This window comes from Cavia porcellus, unplaced genomic scaffold (genome assembly GCF_034190915.1).
Source record: "Cavia porcellus strain 051 isolate PalLab524CR breed Dunkin Hartley unplaced genomic scaffold, mCavPor4.1 scaffold_1, whole genome shotgun sequence".
In the NCBI taxonomy this organism is placed as follows: Eukaryota; Metazoa; Chordata; class Mammalia; order Rodentia; family Caviidae; genus Cavia; species Cavia porcellus.
This window is the reverse complement of record NW_026947484.1, coordinates 79279487-79299284: the sequence shown is the minus strand read 5'-3', so window position 1 is coordinate 79299284 and position 19798 is coordinate 79279487. Positions and strand designations below refer to the sequence as shown.

General features: G+C 34.5%; 1 protein-coding gene across 13 annotated transcripts in view; it reads left to right on the top strand.

The window, feature by feature from the left end:
• Positions 1-19798, top strand: part of Rfx3 (regulatory factor X3) — a 289321-nt gene that overhangs the window by 166225 nt on the left and 103298 nt on the right. The window lies entirely within an intron of this gene.

Here is a 19798-nt window from a genome sequence, read left to right as displayed (position 1 = left end):
TGGATGGCTTTCATTAGATTGAAATAAAGAGCATCCATTCCTATTTTCTATAGGGTTTCTATAGTGAATGGGTGTTGCACTTCGTCAAATTCTATTACTGCTTCTATTGAGATGATCATGTGATTTTTGTCTTTGGCTCTCTTGTTATGGTGTGGTACATTTACTGATTTGCATATGTTGAACCATTCCTGCATCCGTAGGATGAATCACATGGTCAAGGGTAATATTCTTGATGATTTACTGTAGTATCTTACTGAGAATTTTACGTCTATTTTCACTAGGGAGATTGATCTGTAGTTCCCTTTTTGGTTGGGTCCCTCTCTGATTTAGGTATCAGGGTAATACTTGCTTCCAGGAATGACTTTGGGAGTATTGGTTCCCTTTTACTTTCTTTAAAGAGTGTTGCCAATAGTGGTATAAGATCTCTAAATTTCTTGTATGATTCAGCAATGAATCCATTAGAACCTGGGCTTTTCTTTGTTGATAAATTTTTTATTACATTTTCAATTTCATTGACTGATATTGGATTATTTAGAACTTTTATGTCTTGATTCAGTTCTGGCAATACATATATATCTGGGAATCTATCTGTGTCTTCTGTATTTTCCGTCTTATTACTATTCAGGTTTTCAAAGTAGGTATTGATGGCAATCTGGATTTTCACAGGATCTATTGTGATTTCACCCTTTTTCTTCCTAATTGCATGAATTTGAGTCTTTTCTTTCCTCTTTTAGATACATGTGGCTAAGAGTTTGTCAATTTTATTTAGTCTTTCAAAGAGCCAACTCTTCAATTCCTTGATTCTTTGTATTGTTTTCTTAGTCTCAGTTGCATTAATGTGCACTCCTTACAATTTCCTCCTTTGTACTAGCTTTGGGTTTGATTTGTTACTGTTTTTCTGAAAGTTGGAGGTTCAACATTAGGTTGTTTATTTGAACTCATTCTGTTTTCCTGATGTGAGAGTTCACTGCTGTAAATTTTCTTCTTAGGATTGGTTTCATTGTGTCCCATAAATTTCAGTGTGTTTTATTGGTATTACCATTTAAGTATAAATGCTGTTTAATTTCTCCTTTAAGTTTTACTTTGATCCATTGGTTGTTCAGGAAGTGTTATTTAATTTCCCTGTATTTTTGTGATTTCTTTTGTCATTGATTTGCACTTTCATTTCCTTATGGTCTGATAATATGCATGGGATAATTTCAACTCTTTTCTACTTATTTAAGCATATTCTATGGGCTAGTATGTGATCTATTTTGGAGACCATCCCATGTGCCTTCTGATACTGTGAGTTGGAATATGATGCAGACATCTGCTAAGTTCATCTGTTCACAGGTTTGATTTAGTTCTGCTATTTTTTTTTGTTGATATTTGTTTAGTTCCTCTACATATTATAACAATGGGGTATTAAGGTATCTCATTATAATTGTGTTAGTGCTTATTTGATTTTTTTCATATCTGTTCATGTTTTTTTAGGTAGATGCTTCCATATTTTATGCAAATATATTTGTGATTGTTATCTCTTCTTCTTGTGTTTCCTTAATGAGTGTATGGGCCTTCTTTATCCCCTTGGAGGAGTGTTGGCTTGAAATTCACATTGTCTGTGAATAGAGTAGCTACCCCTGCTTTTTTCTGGGCTCCTGTTACATGAAGTATTGTTTTCCATTCTCTGACTTTCAGTCTATGTATTTCTTTTTGAGTTAAATGTGTTCATTGAATGCTGCATATTGATGGATCTCATTTCTTAGTCCATTCTGCAAGTCTATTTCTTTTTATTGGTAAATTGAGGCCATTTACTTTGATAGTTATAATTGATATATATTTGCTTGTGTTTGTCATGCAATTTTCCTGTTGATGATTCTCAGTCATTCTCCAGTGTTTAATTGCTTTCCCTGGCCGGTGGCTTCTTTCTGTTGGTACTCTTGGAATTGTGAGGTTTTTGTTTTGTTTTGTTTTGTTTTAAAATATTTTTCAGAACTCTAATAGGGATGGTTTTGGTGTCATGAATTGTTTTAGTTGTTTTTTTCATGGAAATATTTTATTTCTCCATTAATTCTGAAAGATAATTTTTCAGGATACATCAATCTTGGTTGAAAGTTATTTTCTTTTGAGGTTTAAAATACCTGCAAGCTCTTTTTGACTCAGGAGTTTGTGTTGAGAAGTCGGCTGTGATTCTGATGGGCTTTCCTTTGCAGGTGATTTGCTGCTTTTCTCTAACAGCTTTTAACATTTGGTTCTTGTATTTTCTGGAATCTTTACTATTACATAGCTTGGTATAGTTTTATTTTGGTGATTGTTAATTGAAATTTGTGTGCCTCATTTATCTTAATGTCAAATTCCTTTTTCATGCCTGAGAAATGTTCTGCTATTACTTCACTGACCAGGTTTTTTATGTCATTTGTGGTGAATGCTGCATTTTCAGTGACTGCAGTCAATCTTATGTTCTTCATTGCATCATCTTGTAGCTACTGGATTTTTTTTTTTTTATGATTCTTTGTATTTTTAAGAGGTCTTTCTTTTCATGACCTTTCCTTTTATGACAGGAACCATGATCCTATCTTCTAGGTCTGATATTCTATCTTCACATTTTTTATATGGTTTTGCAAACTTTCAATGTAATTTATAATATCCTGGATATCTATTTGAATCTGTTTCATGGACTCCATTTCTTTCCTATGTTGGGCATTCATGGTTTCCATTATTTGATTGATTGATTGATTGATTGATTGATTTTTGTCTTTTTCCTTTTTATCGGTACTGGGGATCGAACTCACGACTGCCTGCTTTCAAGGGGTTTCTATTATTTTTTATGGTTGTTTTGGGTTATCTGTGTCTTCTCTAGATTTGCTGAGCAAGTCTTTTATTATGGTCATTACCATTTTTCTGTTTTTTACCTGTGATATTATTCCTGGTTTGATATCCTAAATAGCCTCACATATGCATATATTTTTACAGATTTCTTCTACTGCCATTCTAGTAACTTGAGGTAGATGGCTTCTGATTTCCTGTATCTTGTTGTCCCCTCTATTTTTCCTTGATGAGCAGGAAGTCTGGTATTGCATTTTGCTTTTGCATGTGTCATTTTATAATTTTTTATTTTAATTTGCCTTCTATGTTGTTGTTTGTATTTTTCTTATTCTACGTAGCTTTATCACTGTATCAAAGCTTCCCCAGGAAATGTCTATTTCTCTGAGATGTCTTCTAGGTGTAGCTGGCTGTTGGTCTTTGTGTCTGTCCCAAGATCCTATCTGCCCACTTTACTAGGGATGAGATGTCACTATCTTTTTGGCTCAATACCTAGTCCTTTGGTAATGGGCTATGCTGATGATTGTGACCCAGATTATCACAATCTTTTCCTACAAGGGTGATTTACTGATTACAACAAGTATGGCATCTTGGTTACAATAGTACAGTTAGCTATAACGGTATCATCAGGTACTGCCTAGAAACTGATAATCTGTGGTAACTGTTAGTTTGGTATCTCTAATCATTAGGTGCAAGATCTATAGTTCTATAACAACCTCCTACATATGCCAGGAACTTGTACACAGTAGGTTTTCCCTTGGTGAGGTGATTTCATCCTGTGGGGAAAGGGAATGTGAGAAGGATAGGGGTCAAAACAGAGTAATAGCTGAAGAGAATATAATAGGAGTAAGGTTGAAGGACTAAGTAAGGATGATCACCCAAACTTTGCGAAGCTAGAGAAGAGGACAGGGGAGTAAAAATGAAGGAAAAATCAAAAGAACTTCAAGGAAAAAGAGAAAGATTAGAGAAAGTGTTCACTCAGCTGTGAATATCAGAGAATATAGAAAGACCTGTGAGGAGAGAGAGTCAGGACAAAGAAAATGAAAAAAAAAAAAAAAAAAAAAACCAATAAAATTCAAAACCCTACAGAATCCCTCTAAAAAAATAAAAAAATAGAAAATAGTATTTTAAAACTTTCCTCTAGTACCCTAGTTTGTAGTTAGTTCCCTAGTCAGAGCTGAAATCTATGCAGATAACTACCAAATCTGCAGTAACATTACTGCTGAGTGTGAGGATGATCTGTGTTATACCTCTGGCTCCTTCTACACGAGCTGATGGTAAGGTGAAAGGAGTACTCTTGTCTACAGCCACCAAGGCTGTTTGCCTGATGGTCAGTTGCAGGGCAGGTAGTGCCTTTGTCCTATCCAAGAGCCCTGGCCTATTAGTTCCTGTAGACTAAGGGGTGTGGGCAATGCCATTGTCCTGCTGCAGACCAAGACCTCTGGCCTGCTTATACTGCAGAACAGGGTGCTGCTTCTAGTCCTTTGTGGCTGAGGCTAAGACTGGCTTTTGGAGTTTTACAGAATGGAGTCTGCGTCCCAGCTCATGCTGGCTGTCTGCTCTCACGGGACAGCTCTTCTTTCATTCCTTCCCAGACACTGGCACTGAAGTGACCCTGACCCTGGGGCTCTTCTGCTGCTGGAGTTGGAGCCTTGGAACACTTTGAGATAAAATGGCAGTCTCCCTCACTAACTGCTACTCTGTAGGGTGTGTGTGGGTCCCAGATCCTCTAGTTCACTCACCAACAGATGACTGTGGGATGGGCCACTCGGGGAAGTGTCTTGTGTTCTCACTGCTACCTTTGACTGCACGATACTGTCCTGGTTCAGTTGAGGTCTCAGTCCCCCAATGAAGAGAAAAGTTGCTTTCATTGATTCCCAGCCCAGTGGATCAGCTACCCAGCTTCTCCAGCCACATTGTGTGGTCTTGTTTTGTGGCATTTTCCTAAGCTCCTCTATTTTTAAAAATCTGTGTCTACCCTAGATTTTTTGGGCATATCTTTCATTTTGATTGGCATTTCTTTTGTTTTTTGACCTGGGAGATTATTTTTTTTCTGTAGTCATTTCCATTTTTTTTTTAACTTCTCCTGCTATCATTTCAGAATGTTCCAGTGTGTGGCTTCTGATTCTTTTTACCTCATTGTGCTCTGTAATTGACCTGGGTGGGCTAGATGTCTGGGGTTTCATTTTGCTTCTATATCTTGTCATTTTCTTTTTTTTAAACTTTGTTGTATTTTCTATGTTGGTGCTTGTAGATGTCTTATGATTTATAGATTTATTACTAATATCAAGGGATCCTTGGCAAATATGTATTTTTCAGAGTGTCTTCTTGGTGTAAATGCTGCTTGGTCTTTTTGTCTATTCCAAAAAGCCACTTCTAAATTTATTCAGGATGACAGGTTGCTATCTATTAGTCTCTGCACTCCATTCTCCCATATTAGATGTTATGATGATTCTTATTCCATGCAATCACAGTGTTATCATATGAAGGAGAAAAACTGATTATAACATGTGTGACATCCCGGCTAATGTAGTACAATTAGCAATAGCATCAAGCACAGCCTAGCAGCTAACCAACTGTGGCAATTATTAATTTGATACCTTTAATCATAGGGAGCAAGCTGTATAATCATATAATGAAATTCAACATATGATTTTCCCATTGACAGATTGATTTTACCTGTTGGTTCTACAGGATCTCCTGGGAAAATGTCCTGTGGCTGCTGGGCCATTCGCACCAGAACCAGTGGCGCTGCTTGGTCACTGTGGTTTCTTTGTCTTAGTGCACCCATTATTTTCTTTTGATAACTTCATTGATCCCAATGATATTAACCTGTAAGATCTCAAGTGTGGGGGTATCTTTTTCTCATAAGAAGAATGCATAATAATATAGTTTGGTTTTTATTGTGTATATTATTACCACTAAGCACTGTAAGGTCTCTCAAGTATGGGACTTTTTTTTCCTCAGTAGGAGAATGCATAACACATAGAGCTCATTTTTTATTGTACATTTTATTATAACTAAGCACTTAAAAATCTTGATTTAATTATGACTTATTTTTATAATTATGATCTACTTATTGTGGCTTTGCCTAGCTATCCCTGCAAACCCTCATGTGTTCATCCTCGTGGGCTTTTTAAAGGTGGCTGGATGTACAGTGTGTGATGCTGATGTCAAGGATGTGTGATTACTAAATTAGTCCATTGATTGGTTTGGCACGGCTCTCGGTGTGGATAATGGGAGAGCCGACCCTGGGTATGAGTGCTACATGCCTTAAGCATTGTAGCCTGTATAGAGTATAAGAGACAGAAAGAGGGATGCTATTCTCATTTGCTGCTTACTATTTCACTGCTGGCTACCCTCCTTTGCTTTGGACTGTTGCTCCTCTGTAATGCCCCTCTCCCATGTCACTCTGTCTTGGAGCCAGCAGACTATGGACTGTAACCTCTACAGACTGAGCCAAATAAACCTTTACCCCTTTATCTTTTGCTGTTGGTTATTTTGTCTCATCAATGAGAAAAGTAACTAATACAGTGTTTAAATAATATGAGGTTTTTCTTATTTTTCCTATGGAAATGAGAAGGGAATAATCTTACTCTGACTGAGTTATTGTTAGTAGTTGAAGAAATCAATATATCCAACCAAGGCATAATACAAAATAGATGATATCAAAAGAAATCTTTCAGTTAACACTGTTTTTTCTTATTACTTTGTCCACTGATTTTATCCAGATCATCTCAACATCACCTTCATTACTTACGAGAATCATGTTCATTACCTATAAAAATCCGTGTTTCTACCTTGACAGTCTTCTCATTCTTACCTATCTTCTTACCTACCTATGTGGCTTTGCTTTCTATTTAATTTCTTTGTTTTTGGACATGTGCTTTTTTTTCCTGGTAAATATCATTCTCCTTTGTTTTGCTACAGCTCCCTGTACCAGTCTAGTATGATTTTTGTAGACTGACATATCACTTCTACTTTTTGTGACATGGACCTTGACTTCTCTCTGAAGGGAATTGTTACTTCCCTTAATGAAGGACAGTACTACACTCTAATTTTTTTATCTCCAGCATTGTACTGTGCATTGTTTAAAAAATATTTTCAGAGTATGAGGATCTTTCCCCGAATAGGATTTTGTCAGTTTGTTGTTTTTGTTACATTTATTTGAGTGATTGTTTGGCATTGAACTAAGTCAATTTCTGTTATTTTACTGAATTTATAACTCTTTGCATATTGAATATTTCATCTTGTCTATTATGTATATCCAGTGCTTCCTGGAACCTGCTTTTGCAATTTCTAGCATAAACCCAAACTACTATCAGCATTAATACCAAATAAAAGAGAAAAATGCCACTTTGATCTTTATGCTGACAGAGAAAATAAATGAATTTCTAGACATTGCTAGAAGTCACCCCATTGTTAGTTGTCATTTCGTCCTTGTCTACATACATAGTAATGGTTAACTGCAGGGAAAACTACAAATGGGAGTTTAAGCTTTTATGTCTGAAAAGAAAAGAATGAGTGCTAAGATAGATTTATCCTTACGGTATCTATCGTAGTCTTTTCTTATTTTGTACTGGGCTGAGGTTGGGTGGAAAGAATAACTCTACTACTTAAAGAGTATGTAACTTTGTGATTCCCTTTTGTTTGTGAAATGGGGGTTATTAGTTTATCAAAGGTGCTTTCATTGTCATCTGAGAAATTCTAAGCACTCAATAAATATTAATTATTGCTATTAAATTTTGTTCTTCACTTATTAGCTTATGTTTCTGTCCAGTGCTGACTCAATTTTACCTACTGTGGTGTATTTTTAAATTATCCTACCACTGATCTTAGAATAGTCCACTTCATAATTAAATGTGAATTGAATGAATGTATTCATTTTCAAAATCTTAGATACATGGCAACTATAAAGTTGGTTCTTTAAAATTATAAGCATTAAGTATAGATATGATTGAAAGTAAATGTCTAGTGCCATTGCATATTTTCTATGGCCCACTGGCCCAGTTGTTTACATCATTACTAATGAGGTCTAGGTCATGAGCTCATTTGCCACAAAGTCCGATTCGCTTTGATCTGGTCTGCATGGAACCAGATTAGATCCCCTGTTTATTTTATCCTGAGTTTTGTAGGAATCCATGCACACTATTTGTTTGTTTGCTTGGAATAGTTTTTCCAAGAAGCTTTTTCACAAGTTGAGATAATTGTAACCCTAATTTCTATAGATTCTTCCTAAATGATTTCTAATAATTTAAAATACTGTGTTTAAACCAGCTAGAAAATATCACAGGATATATAGAAAGTCCATTTCAGTTAAAATTTGTTGATAGAGTTAATAAATCAGGTTTTAAAAATGACTTTTCTTCTGTTTCTCACTTTTTTAAAATTCAAATTTCTTTCTGACACTCTTACATAATGTTAGTCAAAGTGGAAATAATGACATCATGCTATATAATGGCAAATTAAGAAATCTATTTTATAAGCCTCTAGCTGAAGCTTTTCTAAATTCTAGAGATGATCAAAGTTTTAAAGTGCAAAATGTATTGGTTTCTGTCATAATAATATTGGTGAGTCTTCTTACAGTCTTCACAGTTGAGATTATCTTTGATATGCTCTGTACTTAACAGAAATTGTTGTATGGGGTTTTTGTAACTGAGATAGAACATAGACTTTGTTCATTGATGCTTTAGATACACATTCTAATAGGGCTTGGAGCTAGTTTGTGAATTCATTTGACATTCATATTCAGTAATTATATGGCTGATTACATAGGAAATATTTTTGGAGAAAAAATTGTCCTTATGTGAATGACAGCACGGAAGTTTCTAGTTAGAGAAAGGTCTCTTGTTAATCTCATACTAATTCATACCTTTCACAAAGTTGGAAGATATTCAATAATAGTTTCTCAGAACATCAGAGTTGGGAAGGTGGTGGAAACCATTTATTCCAGTCCTTTCGTTTTACAGGTGAATAAATTGAGGCACAGACAGGTACAGTAATTTTCCTAATTAAGTTTATTTTGTGACTATAAGTGGTTCTTGGGCTGGGGATGTAGTTCAATGTATAATGTTTGAATAGTTGAAAAACTAGAAAATTCTTTAATTTTTCAATGTTGTTTTAGTTAAGTAACTTCTAAAACAGTAATTTTTGACTGCCTTATCTATGTCTTTTTATTGTTATTCATTAACAGAACCAAATTATGCCATATTAAGAGCAATATGCACTGTGATATCTTCATGTCCAGTAAATTGACATGCAAACTAGAATGTGGGAAATAATTTACTTAAATTTTTCTCTTGTTGCCACAAATAGGAAAGGAAGAAATGAAAGTAATCTATTACTGCCATTTTTAAGTTTAGAACCAAGTTGTAGTATTAATTTTCTTAAGTGGACTTCATAAACCTATAGTTAAGTATGTCTCACTACTTACATAACTTCAGGCAAATAGTGCATTTGGATGTATATTTCCTGACCTGTAAAATGGGGAGGAATAGCTAAAAGCTTTAGTTAATCACCGGGTACGGTTCAAGAAAGAAAGAAAGTCATGGAAATGGAGGTAATTTGTAATGTCTGAAAAAAGTATTCACTTTTAGTACATTTGTTTCTACAAAATGTACTATAAAAGTAAATCTTGGTAAAAATCTCTCCTAGAACAAATATTTGGCCATGATGGTTGCAATCATTATGCACTGCAAATATGTTCTAATAAAAATTAAAAATAAAATGAAGTATTTGGAAGCAAGATTGAGAAATATTTTTTGGGACCATAAATTTTTAAAGGTTAAAAACTATAGTATTGTGCTTCAGAAAGAGAATAAAAACCCCTGTCTAAATAAAATCTAAGACTGTTTCACAAAATTTGAACTTTATTATGATCAGAAGGTTGTAAAGAAGACACTGCCAGCTGTTTGGATCTAAGAAAGTACTCAGTTTAAATACACTTGCTTCAGGGAATGTTTTAAGGCTCCAAATTACTTCCAGTTTAGCGGCAAGCTTAATTTTAGTGTGGCTGTACTGCCTATTGGCCTGGACTTAATACCCTTCTTGGCTTCAACTGTGGCATGCATCCTTTAACTGCTTTCATTTTCTAAAATAAAGTCCCATTTGACAGACCCATCTCTAAAAAAGTACCTTGTTTCTCGATTGTTCTTCATGTTAAACCTCTCGGAATTGACCATACGCTCTTCAGCTGTTTCCAAGCTGACTTTCTTTTCCATATTACAGTGAAATTGGTTTTATTAAGGTTTTGGATAGGCTTCAGTTGTTAAATGTAATAGATGTTCTTCTATATTAAATATATTTAATCTCTAGCAGTCAAGCAATCACCCTATCCTGGAATCACTGTCTGACTCCATGTTCATTTGTTTTCCTCTCATATTACTAACTCCTTCTCAGTCTTATTATTGGCCAAATAAGTTTTCTTATTACTGAGTTAAGCTCCAAAATCGTATTTGTGCAGATATTTTTCTAGTGTTCTCACACAGAAATCATATTTATTTCGTAATTATTAATATGCCTACCAGTCATTCTCCTGACTATTTGAACTTATCTATCATTTGTCTTTCCCCCAGTAGAACATAAGATGCATAGGAACAGAAACTTTGATTGTGTAGCCCCAATTCTATCTCTTATATGTACTTACAACCATGGCATATGAGAAGTACTCAATTTGTATTTTTTGATTGAACCAAAAATACAGAATAGCATTTGATCACAGGTGAGGCAGGAACAAGGTAATTGGTAGTTTCAAATATTGTATACTGTGAAGAATGAATCAAACTGAATTGAGATGCTGTTAATGTGGTGTTCATACATCTTTGCTTATACATATTTATCCTTCATCCACACAGTTTTGTTTATTTTTGTTTTTTCTGGTGTAAGACATGTTTACACCATGTATACATATATTGTTGGTCAATTTTTGTTTATAAATCTGTATCATTGATGCTGTCTGTATTAAATCTTTTGCAATTGCAAAGGTTGATTTAAATTCATTTTCACTTCTCTGACCTTTATCAGGGCAGTAACACATAAACATTCTTACTAATTTGTGTCTTTTTTTATATTTCAAACATCATTAAGCAATGTGAATTTAGTAGTGTTATTATAGGAAGCTGTTACAGAATATAAAACTCATTTTGAAATTGGATACTTTAAGTTTTTAAAACTCAAGTAATCTAAAAACATTAGTAATTTTGAAGAATACTTTTTCTGTCATTCTTGTGACTTACATTTTTAATATCTTCTAGCACAGTGATTCTCACAGGTGTTTTCCTCAGACAAACAGCATTGACCTTACCTAAGGGACTGTTAGGAATGCCAACTTTTGGTGTCCGGCATGAGGAACTTTTAAGGATAAGACACAAGTATAAGTGTTTAGTAAACTCTCCAGGTGATTCTGATTATGAGAAACACTGCTCTACCGTGAAAAAATATAAATACAAAATAAAGCACGATGGTGAAGTTACTAAGGATCCTAGGATGTCTTGTTATTTTTCCAATACCTTAAACATTGTCAACATATTTAGTTATGAAATGCTATTTAGTAGGACTGAAACTCAGTTGTTGTAAGTAGTATGGGGCTTTAACACTGATTTTATTGTATTTCTAGTAGGAACGGCTGTAGATTAATAAATACTTTGTTTTGTACTTAAAGTGAGCAGAAAAGTCTTCTGAATTTAAGCAAATGCAAATGACTTAGTTACATTCAGTAATATATATCAATTTATATTTAATCTTTTTTTATTCTTAGCTTATTCAATTAAATGTAAGCAACTTGAATTTTATTTACTTATTTATTTTAGTTTTAATAATTTCTTACTGAAGTACTGTTTTCCTTTTGGTATCTTTCCCTGGATAGACATATCACCAATTTGTATTGACTAGCAAGATATTATAAGCCCCATGAATAAAATGTGTTGCAAATTCTAACTAATTTAAATATTCTACTTGGGAATTTGAGGACTCACATAAAAAGTTCATAATATGAAACTAAGGCAGAGGTTCTTGGTTTTAGGCACCAGAAAGTGGCCTACTTAAGAAAATGAAGTTTTTTTTTTTTTTTTTCGTCTTTTTCCTTTTTATCGGTACTGGGGATCGAACTCACGACTGCCTGCTTGCAAGGCAGGCGCTTATGCCACTGAGCTAAATCCCCAGCCCGAAAATGAAGTTTTTGAATGCTATTCGTGATACACAGACTTTCCAGAAAATCTGGAGAATCAGGCTGGACAAACAGAGGTACAAGTGAAATTAGGTAGCAGCTAGATAACAGAGAAAATCTCACCACAGACAGAAGTTCAGTAAGGAACAAAAATCACATCTAGTGATAGTTTATTAAGGACCCCATCCCCCTGTTGCCATCCTAAACTCTGCTCACAATTTGTTATGGATTAAAAACTGGGGGGTCCACTTAATGCCAGCTGAATTAAATCAGCATGGTGCCGAGTGTAGATGTTCCACCTGAGGAAAGTTGCCAGTATAACTAGAGACAAGGAGAAAAAAAGCTAGGCATTGTGTGTTTCTCTGAGTGTTGCTGTTTGAGCCATTGGTTTTCCTGGAGGAGCTTATCATGAGTAGCTTCCCCAGTGTGAGTTGGACCAATGTTATCAGAGGAGCTTGGGACCTTGTTGGTGAGAGTGGCTGTGGTTCACTTTGGGATAGCTCAAATCCTTGCATCGAGCATTGCTTCCTGGCTCCTGAGGTGAGTATGTGTGCTGTTTAATCTCAGGAGCAACTCATCATGCTGGCTTTCTGGCATGTACTCCACTGTTCTTACCATTGGAGGAGCTCAGGACCTCCATGTTGCTGAGGATGGCTGTGGTACTTTTCAGGGCAGCCCTGGTTCTTATTGTGAGCATGACTTCTTGGCTCCAGGGTAGAACGTTCAACTTACTAGTACAGCTCCTTCACCCTGCTGGTATAGACTTTCTATTTTCCACCACTGACCTTTGGGCCTTCCCAGTGCAGATCCGTAAAATAGACTGGCATGATTCTTTCTTGTGGGCTCTAGACCTCTGGTTTGACTGGTGGGAGGCATTGTCATAGGCTCTAAGTTTTCATCTGGACTCATGCAGTACATTGAAGTGGGGATCCAGGCCCTTGGCTGAATATTCTGGGTTTTTAGTGTTGTGGACAGATTTCTTGCACTTTGTTGATTTAAACTCAACGTTACCATCATAAATAATATTATAAATTCTGTGACCTGATTCTAATTGTTCTCCAAACGACCCCTGACTAACACCATTACTGCATCTGTATATTGAAACATGGGGTTGATTCCACAACATGCCATTGCTTTGTGCTGGGAGTTCCTGATTTAGGACAAAAGCATATGATTATTTAAGCATATCTAAACTAATTTCCTCTGGCTTGTTTGCAAGGAAGATTGAGAATCACTGTATCTGGATTTATGGGTGTTACATTTAAAAGTGGGATTTCCCTCTTTCTACATTCACAATTTTTGATGAGTCATAGAAACTGGAATGAGTTTGAGATGCAATGTAATTCCTGCAAGTATATCCGTTATAATGACCCAAAGACTGTTTAGCATAATAAAGGGGCTGAAATTCTAAGCAGGCATATAGAAAATAAGTATTTCTGGCCATAAGTCACAAAATTTAAAATTCTTCAATATATGTTTATAGTATTAGTAATTCCCTTGGATTAGTGAAAATAAAATTCCATGTGGGTAATGACTATATTAGTTTTATTCAGTAATATATATATATATATATATATATATATATATATATATATGAGTGTTATACAATAAAGTGCCTGGTATATGCTTAATAGTTATCTGTTGACCAAGTGAATTGATCATTAGTTGTTGTGCTGTGTACTAAATTCTGGAGTAGATTGAAAGGCTCAGAGGTGGCTGTACAAAGTGAGTGGAGGAGAAACAAACTCTGCTCTGTCTTCTGGGTTTCCGTTCAACTGGAGCATATTTCACTTTCTTATCTAGCCCACATTTTAGAGTTAATAATTAAATTTAATTGGAAAAGAATTTATGCCATCACTGAACACTTGATAGTAATTTAGGAAGCAATTAAATAATGAGAATACTCACCCCTTTTTACACTATTGGAATACTAGATGAATTTCTCTATGTAGTTGGTAGATTTGTTTTTTAGCAAGAAGTATAGGTGTATTGGAAATTTTATGAAGATGTAAGAAAATTCTATAGCAAGATATAAAGTCTTTATTGGATTTCTCAAAAACCAAAGAGTAGTTTCTCACCCAAGCTTTAAACTGAAAACAAAACTGTAAAAACAAAACTGTACTTTTCTCAATCAAATATGATTTTAAAGAAATTTTTACTTGCCAGTTCCCTTTATGTCCAGCTAGGCAGTGTGTATATTTTTTATTTTTGCTAAATACAAAAAAAATAGCATAAAGTGACAGAAAGAACACAGGACTGGGAGGCATCCAGACCTGAGCTCCAGGCTTTCCTCCTCATTATTCTGTGAGTGCTACCCTCAGAGCAAGTCCTTTCCCCATATGTAAAAGGGGGATAAGAGTTCGCAGCCTGGATAATTCACTTATTCCCTGCCTCTTAATGATTTTTTATGGTTACAAAATCCTCCTAGAATGCTTTCATATTTTCTAAAGATATTTAAAAATTTGTGCTCGCTGGCTGCTTTTACATGTTTCCTTAACCTAGTCCAATCAGATATATACTGCCATCAATACAAGCACTTGCCAGGAAGTTCATTTCTTATCGTTATGTTATGTCTAACAAACACAGGGCATAGAATCATATTACATTACCCACAACAGCCGAGGACTGCTTCTCCACTCCCTTTGTTGGCATGCCATTGCTGCTCTGCCTCTGCCTGAAGTTAAAGTTTATTTTCTCCTACTTCCCCATCCATCTATGCCCTTACTCTGTCCCAACCTAAAATAAAATCCAAACTTCTTGCCATTCTTCAATGATAACTTTCAGGCTTTGAATCTCTTAGTAAGGAAGTTAGACATACATTTTAAACTCAGATAAATAGACACATGTATATACATACTTACTCTTTATGATAAAAACAAAAATTCCTAAAAATAACTTCTTTTTATTTCACTGGGTGTAATATACTCTGATCTTTTGTAATCTATTCTGGTTTTTTTTAATGGTGTTTTAATATATGAAAATTGATTTCATGATCCTCTCCTGTTTAACAAACATTTGTTTATACTCCCTGCATGTTTACTTTTACCTAATCTTTTAACCGTTTTAGTTCTAAAAATTTCTATCTTATTTCCTGTCTTATATTTATGTAATTACCCCTTGAGCTATATAATCCTTATGAAAGTAGAGGCCATGTTTATTTTGTTCCTTTTATTCTTGGTGCCAAAACAGATACTGAATAAATATTTGTTAAAATAATGCATATAAAGCAGCTTGAAAACAAGAAAGACTGTACCAATGAAAGAATAATAATTACTGTTAAATATTCTATCACTATAATACATTCGTTGTGTGAAATTTACAAGCTATTTTTCACTTTAGTACTATTGCTTGATTTTATAGTTATAAGCTCATTGGTGGGCAGATGCTCAGAACTTTGGTAAAATATAAAACATGTAATATAGAAATAGTGTATATTTGCATTTATGGATAAGACACTAGAGGCTAAAATCAAAAATTGTTTACAGCTAAGGCAAATTAGCATGATAATTGTAGTGAATAAGTAAGCAGATAATATTCAGGCTCATGATTAGTCAAGCTATATGCTAGGCTACGATGAAGGATGCAAATAGCACTAATACACCGAATTAAATGGTTCAGAGTCCCAACATTTACAAAAACCTTGTAATAGTGTCAGCCCTGAGGAAGCTTTTGTCAGCAAGTGTATGTGTATCTGAGTATTCACATTCATTACCGAATACATGCAGAGAGCAATGAGAAGATTTCTCCTAGTTTAGAAATAATATGACATATGACTTTCATGATGTAGTCTATGATACTCAATACAGAAAAAGCAAAATGAATACAGCAGCATCTTCTAAAATCTTTACAAAATTGCTTGGGAATTTAGCTATTTCAGGAATGCACAGCCCAGAAATAGCTGCTTGCAATCTTATATGCCAAAAATTGAGTAATTTTTCTGAAGCATATGCTTTAGAAATTTCTGGGGAAAATAGTGTGCAAGCAACAACTCATAGGAAGGATGTATTCAGTGTATACAATATGGAAAACAAGCTGATTTGAAGTGTAAGAATTAGAAGAGTCATTTGTAGTACCTCAGAAAGAACTTTTTTTTTTTTTTTTTTTTTTTTTGGTGTTTGCTGTCTCTTCTATTTAAAAATTCCTCAATATTTTTATTGTAAAATTTTATTGGTACATATTTGCAGTACATCATGATTACATTCTTTTGGGGGAGTTGGTGCATGTACACGAAACATCTTTATTTATCCCCTTTTCTTGTTCATTCCTTACTCCATCTCTTGGTCCCCTGTCCATTTACACTAGATCTATTTTATCGGGATCTTAAAGCATGCAGGCATAGAAAAAAATTTTATGAGTTGCTTGTGCATGACCTTTGCTCCAGGGACTCTAGCAAATGGGTTAATGCTTGCTTGATTGATTTGAGAGAACAATGACTAAGGATACCATGATGTTTTCTTTGCCTCTGTTATTAACCCATGTGTACAAGTCTCCTCCATTTGCCATTACAAATGTATTCTTGTCAGAATCAAATGCAGATAATTTATGTCACTTCTTTCTAAAACAACTGTGTTCTTTTTTTTAACCTCTTAAAAATTGCTCATCCTTCCTCCAGTGTATGTTTGTGCCATATAGCCCAGCCTTCTTTCCAGTTCTCTGGATCATGATTGGACAATGGATTCATGGTGCTATTTTATAGAATAAACATATTCTTTAGTAGCTTTCTTCCTTCTTTTGTTCTTTGGGCATTTTCTAGCTCATGAGTCATGCCCCACTGGAAGGAAGTATGGAAACTTAAAGTGACTTGCTTTTTACTACTATATTTTCATGCTGACTTAAGGGTTATATTGATTTTATATCTGTGATGTCTTATTGTTGTTCATTAAGAATTAACTGTATGAGGAGAGCATGGCTGAAGGATAGGGTGATTTAAATCTAGTTATGTTTTTCTTATGATGCAGTAGCAACTTCCATGGTCAAGTTTTGTGATGGTAAATGCAGTTTCCTCTGAATGGCCTTGCCTTTTCCATCTGTCCTTCCTTACTAGTGAAAGTATCATCAGCAAATCCTGTTATGGTTAATAGAGTAATGTGGTGAGAGTAACAGTGAGGTGTAAGGAAATCCCAAATAGCAAAAGAAAGTTGATTCGGCCCATCTATTATTTTTTAGGATTAGTCCTAGTAGTTACTCATATAGATCATTGACATACATAAATTGTTAAGCTCTTAATTAGGTGATGTAACAGTTGACAGCATAATTAAATTTATATTTCAAATTCATGATCCTCAGCTATGTGCTATATACAAGGCTTCTTAAACTATCCAGACTTCATTTATTTAGTTTTTATAAGAAATAGGAATTATAGCAAAACCTACCTCAAAGAGTTGTCAGGAAGTTTAAATGAGATACTTAGTAAATGATCAGTAAACACAAGCTTTGTCATATTTTTATTTGTCAAATTTACTTATTACTAGAGGGTGTGCTTAGCTACTTGGGCTATTTAGGGAAAGCCAGCATCATATTCTGCATTTTTCAGAGTAACTATTTTTCTGTGTGTATTTGTAGGATTTATTTGATTACTTAAACACCAATATCTAACTGTGTTATTTTAATCACAATTAAGTGGATCTACTGTTATATTCATTTTGCATAAATTAGAATGACCTAATTTGTCTTTTATCTAAATTTGTAATCAATGTCTTTTATTTTACTAAATAAGTGAGATTTCCAAATGAGAAATGTAGTAATGATGGACAAGAATTTTATATATATATTTGAAATAGCATTTTCTATCTAAAAAGAATGCTCTTTGTGGAGTTGTTTCTGTCATCACCACAAATTGAAATTTATGCCTGGAAAGGGATAATTTTACTTACTTTGGAATACTTTCCAATTACAATTATCTTACTAGAGTTTATATTATAAATTACAAGTGTTGTAGTGGGTTAAATTATACACAAACATGGAAAGTTTAGCATAGTTTTTTATGGGTTAACAAAGGATTTGTGTTATTTTTTGAAATTCGTTACTATGTACAGTATACTTTAAATTAGTGTGCTTAATATATATATATCAGCACATATATTTCGTTATTACAGATGGAACTAAAATGTGATTTCATGGGAATTCATAGAAATTTTAGGAATGTAAAGTGTGTAAGGAAAGAACAGAGAACACAACATAATAATACCATAAGGAGTGGCTATGGAGGGTAAAGGGTACAGAAAATAATTCTGAGATACGGAATTTAAACTGAGAGTTTAGGGATGATTAGTACAAAGAAAGGGAGTTGAAGTAAAATGCAGTCTTCTATGCAGAGGATGGCAGAGAAGGCATAGGAAAAGCAGAGAGGTAAGAAAACTGTAATTCAAGTATATAAGCAAAATATTCAAGTGTTATTAAAGAAGAAAGCATTTGAGAACTTGGCTAGTAACAACTGAGATTACATAAGCACCAGCCCCTGATGCTCCTATAGAGCTATTAAAGGTTGTGAACTTTTTCTGAAGGAAAGAGAAACTTGAAGGTGAGAGAGAATCACGGAAAAATGGTTAAGGAAAGTTTTCTTTTCACATTTGCATTTTAAAAAATTCCTCCTTTAGCAGAGTTGGAGATAGGCTGGAAGAGAGACTGAGTAGAGGGGTGAAAACCACTCAGTAGGCAGTTATAATAGGTAGCAGTATGAATTAAGGCAAGTATGAGAAAGGAAAGGAAATTTGGAGAATTTTGAATTATGGATTTTATTTAAAAGATCAAATTGACAGGACTTTATGACTCATGTCATTCGGCATGAAGGAAGAATCAGCATTGATTTCCAAAACTGAGACTGGTGATACTGTGTTACTGAGAGGGGAGTATAGAATGAGAGGAAGGAAGAGAAGGAATAATATCTTATGTTAGATTTTATATGCAGAACCACCTACTTATCAATGGTTTTCTAAACATAGTTAACCAGAAACCCAGATTTAAAATTCTTAAAGTATAACTTGAAAGTAAAGATGGCAGAGATATCATTCTCTATGATTACTTAGTGTAAGTATACATATGTCATACTATAGTATTTTGTAAAGGTAGGTGATGTAAATTAAAATAAAGAGAAACAAAAAATGCTCAGAAAATACAGTATAGAAAGTGCCAGGAAATTGGAGACTGGCAAAAGGTTCCCGTGAGGTGGTGGTAAAAATGTAAACAGTAGAAATGCCACAAGAGCTAAGGGACCAGAATGGTTAAGAAAGAGGGAAGGCGTGAGGTAAGGACAGGAAACGGCTGAAAACACGCACAAGCCAAACTATCAGGAGTGGCTACCTCGAGAATAGGGAGGGAACGAGAAGGGAAAAACTGGGAATTTTAATTTCGTATTTGAATTTTAAGATACAGTTGTGTTTTATATTATTACTATACGTTTTTGAATGTCTGTATGTTTAACTTCTACTATCTTAATGTAAATTGTAGCCAATTAAAAACAAAAAATAAAATAAAATAAGCTTAATCAGAACAGAAAAAGGAGGGAAAGGGCAACATGGAATGGTCAGCAATGTCATACCGCAGAGAGGTTAAAAAAAGATGAGGGCTGACAGAGCCTTTTAGTTTGATATTTAGATTTGGTCACAAGTGACCTTATTAAAGAAGTTTCAGTGAAAGGCTAGGGGCAGAAGGTCGACCTCACTGGTGGAAAGCAGAAAGGAGAATGTAAATAAGGGACACAGTCATATCGTAAAGGAGACCCTTGAGAGTGAAAGGGGTGGGGGGATATTAGAGATTTTGGGCCAAAAGTAAATAAACTCAACATCCTTTTGGACCCAAACTTTCCACAGAGCCTTCCTGTGAGTCAGTCACCTG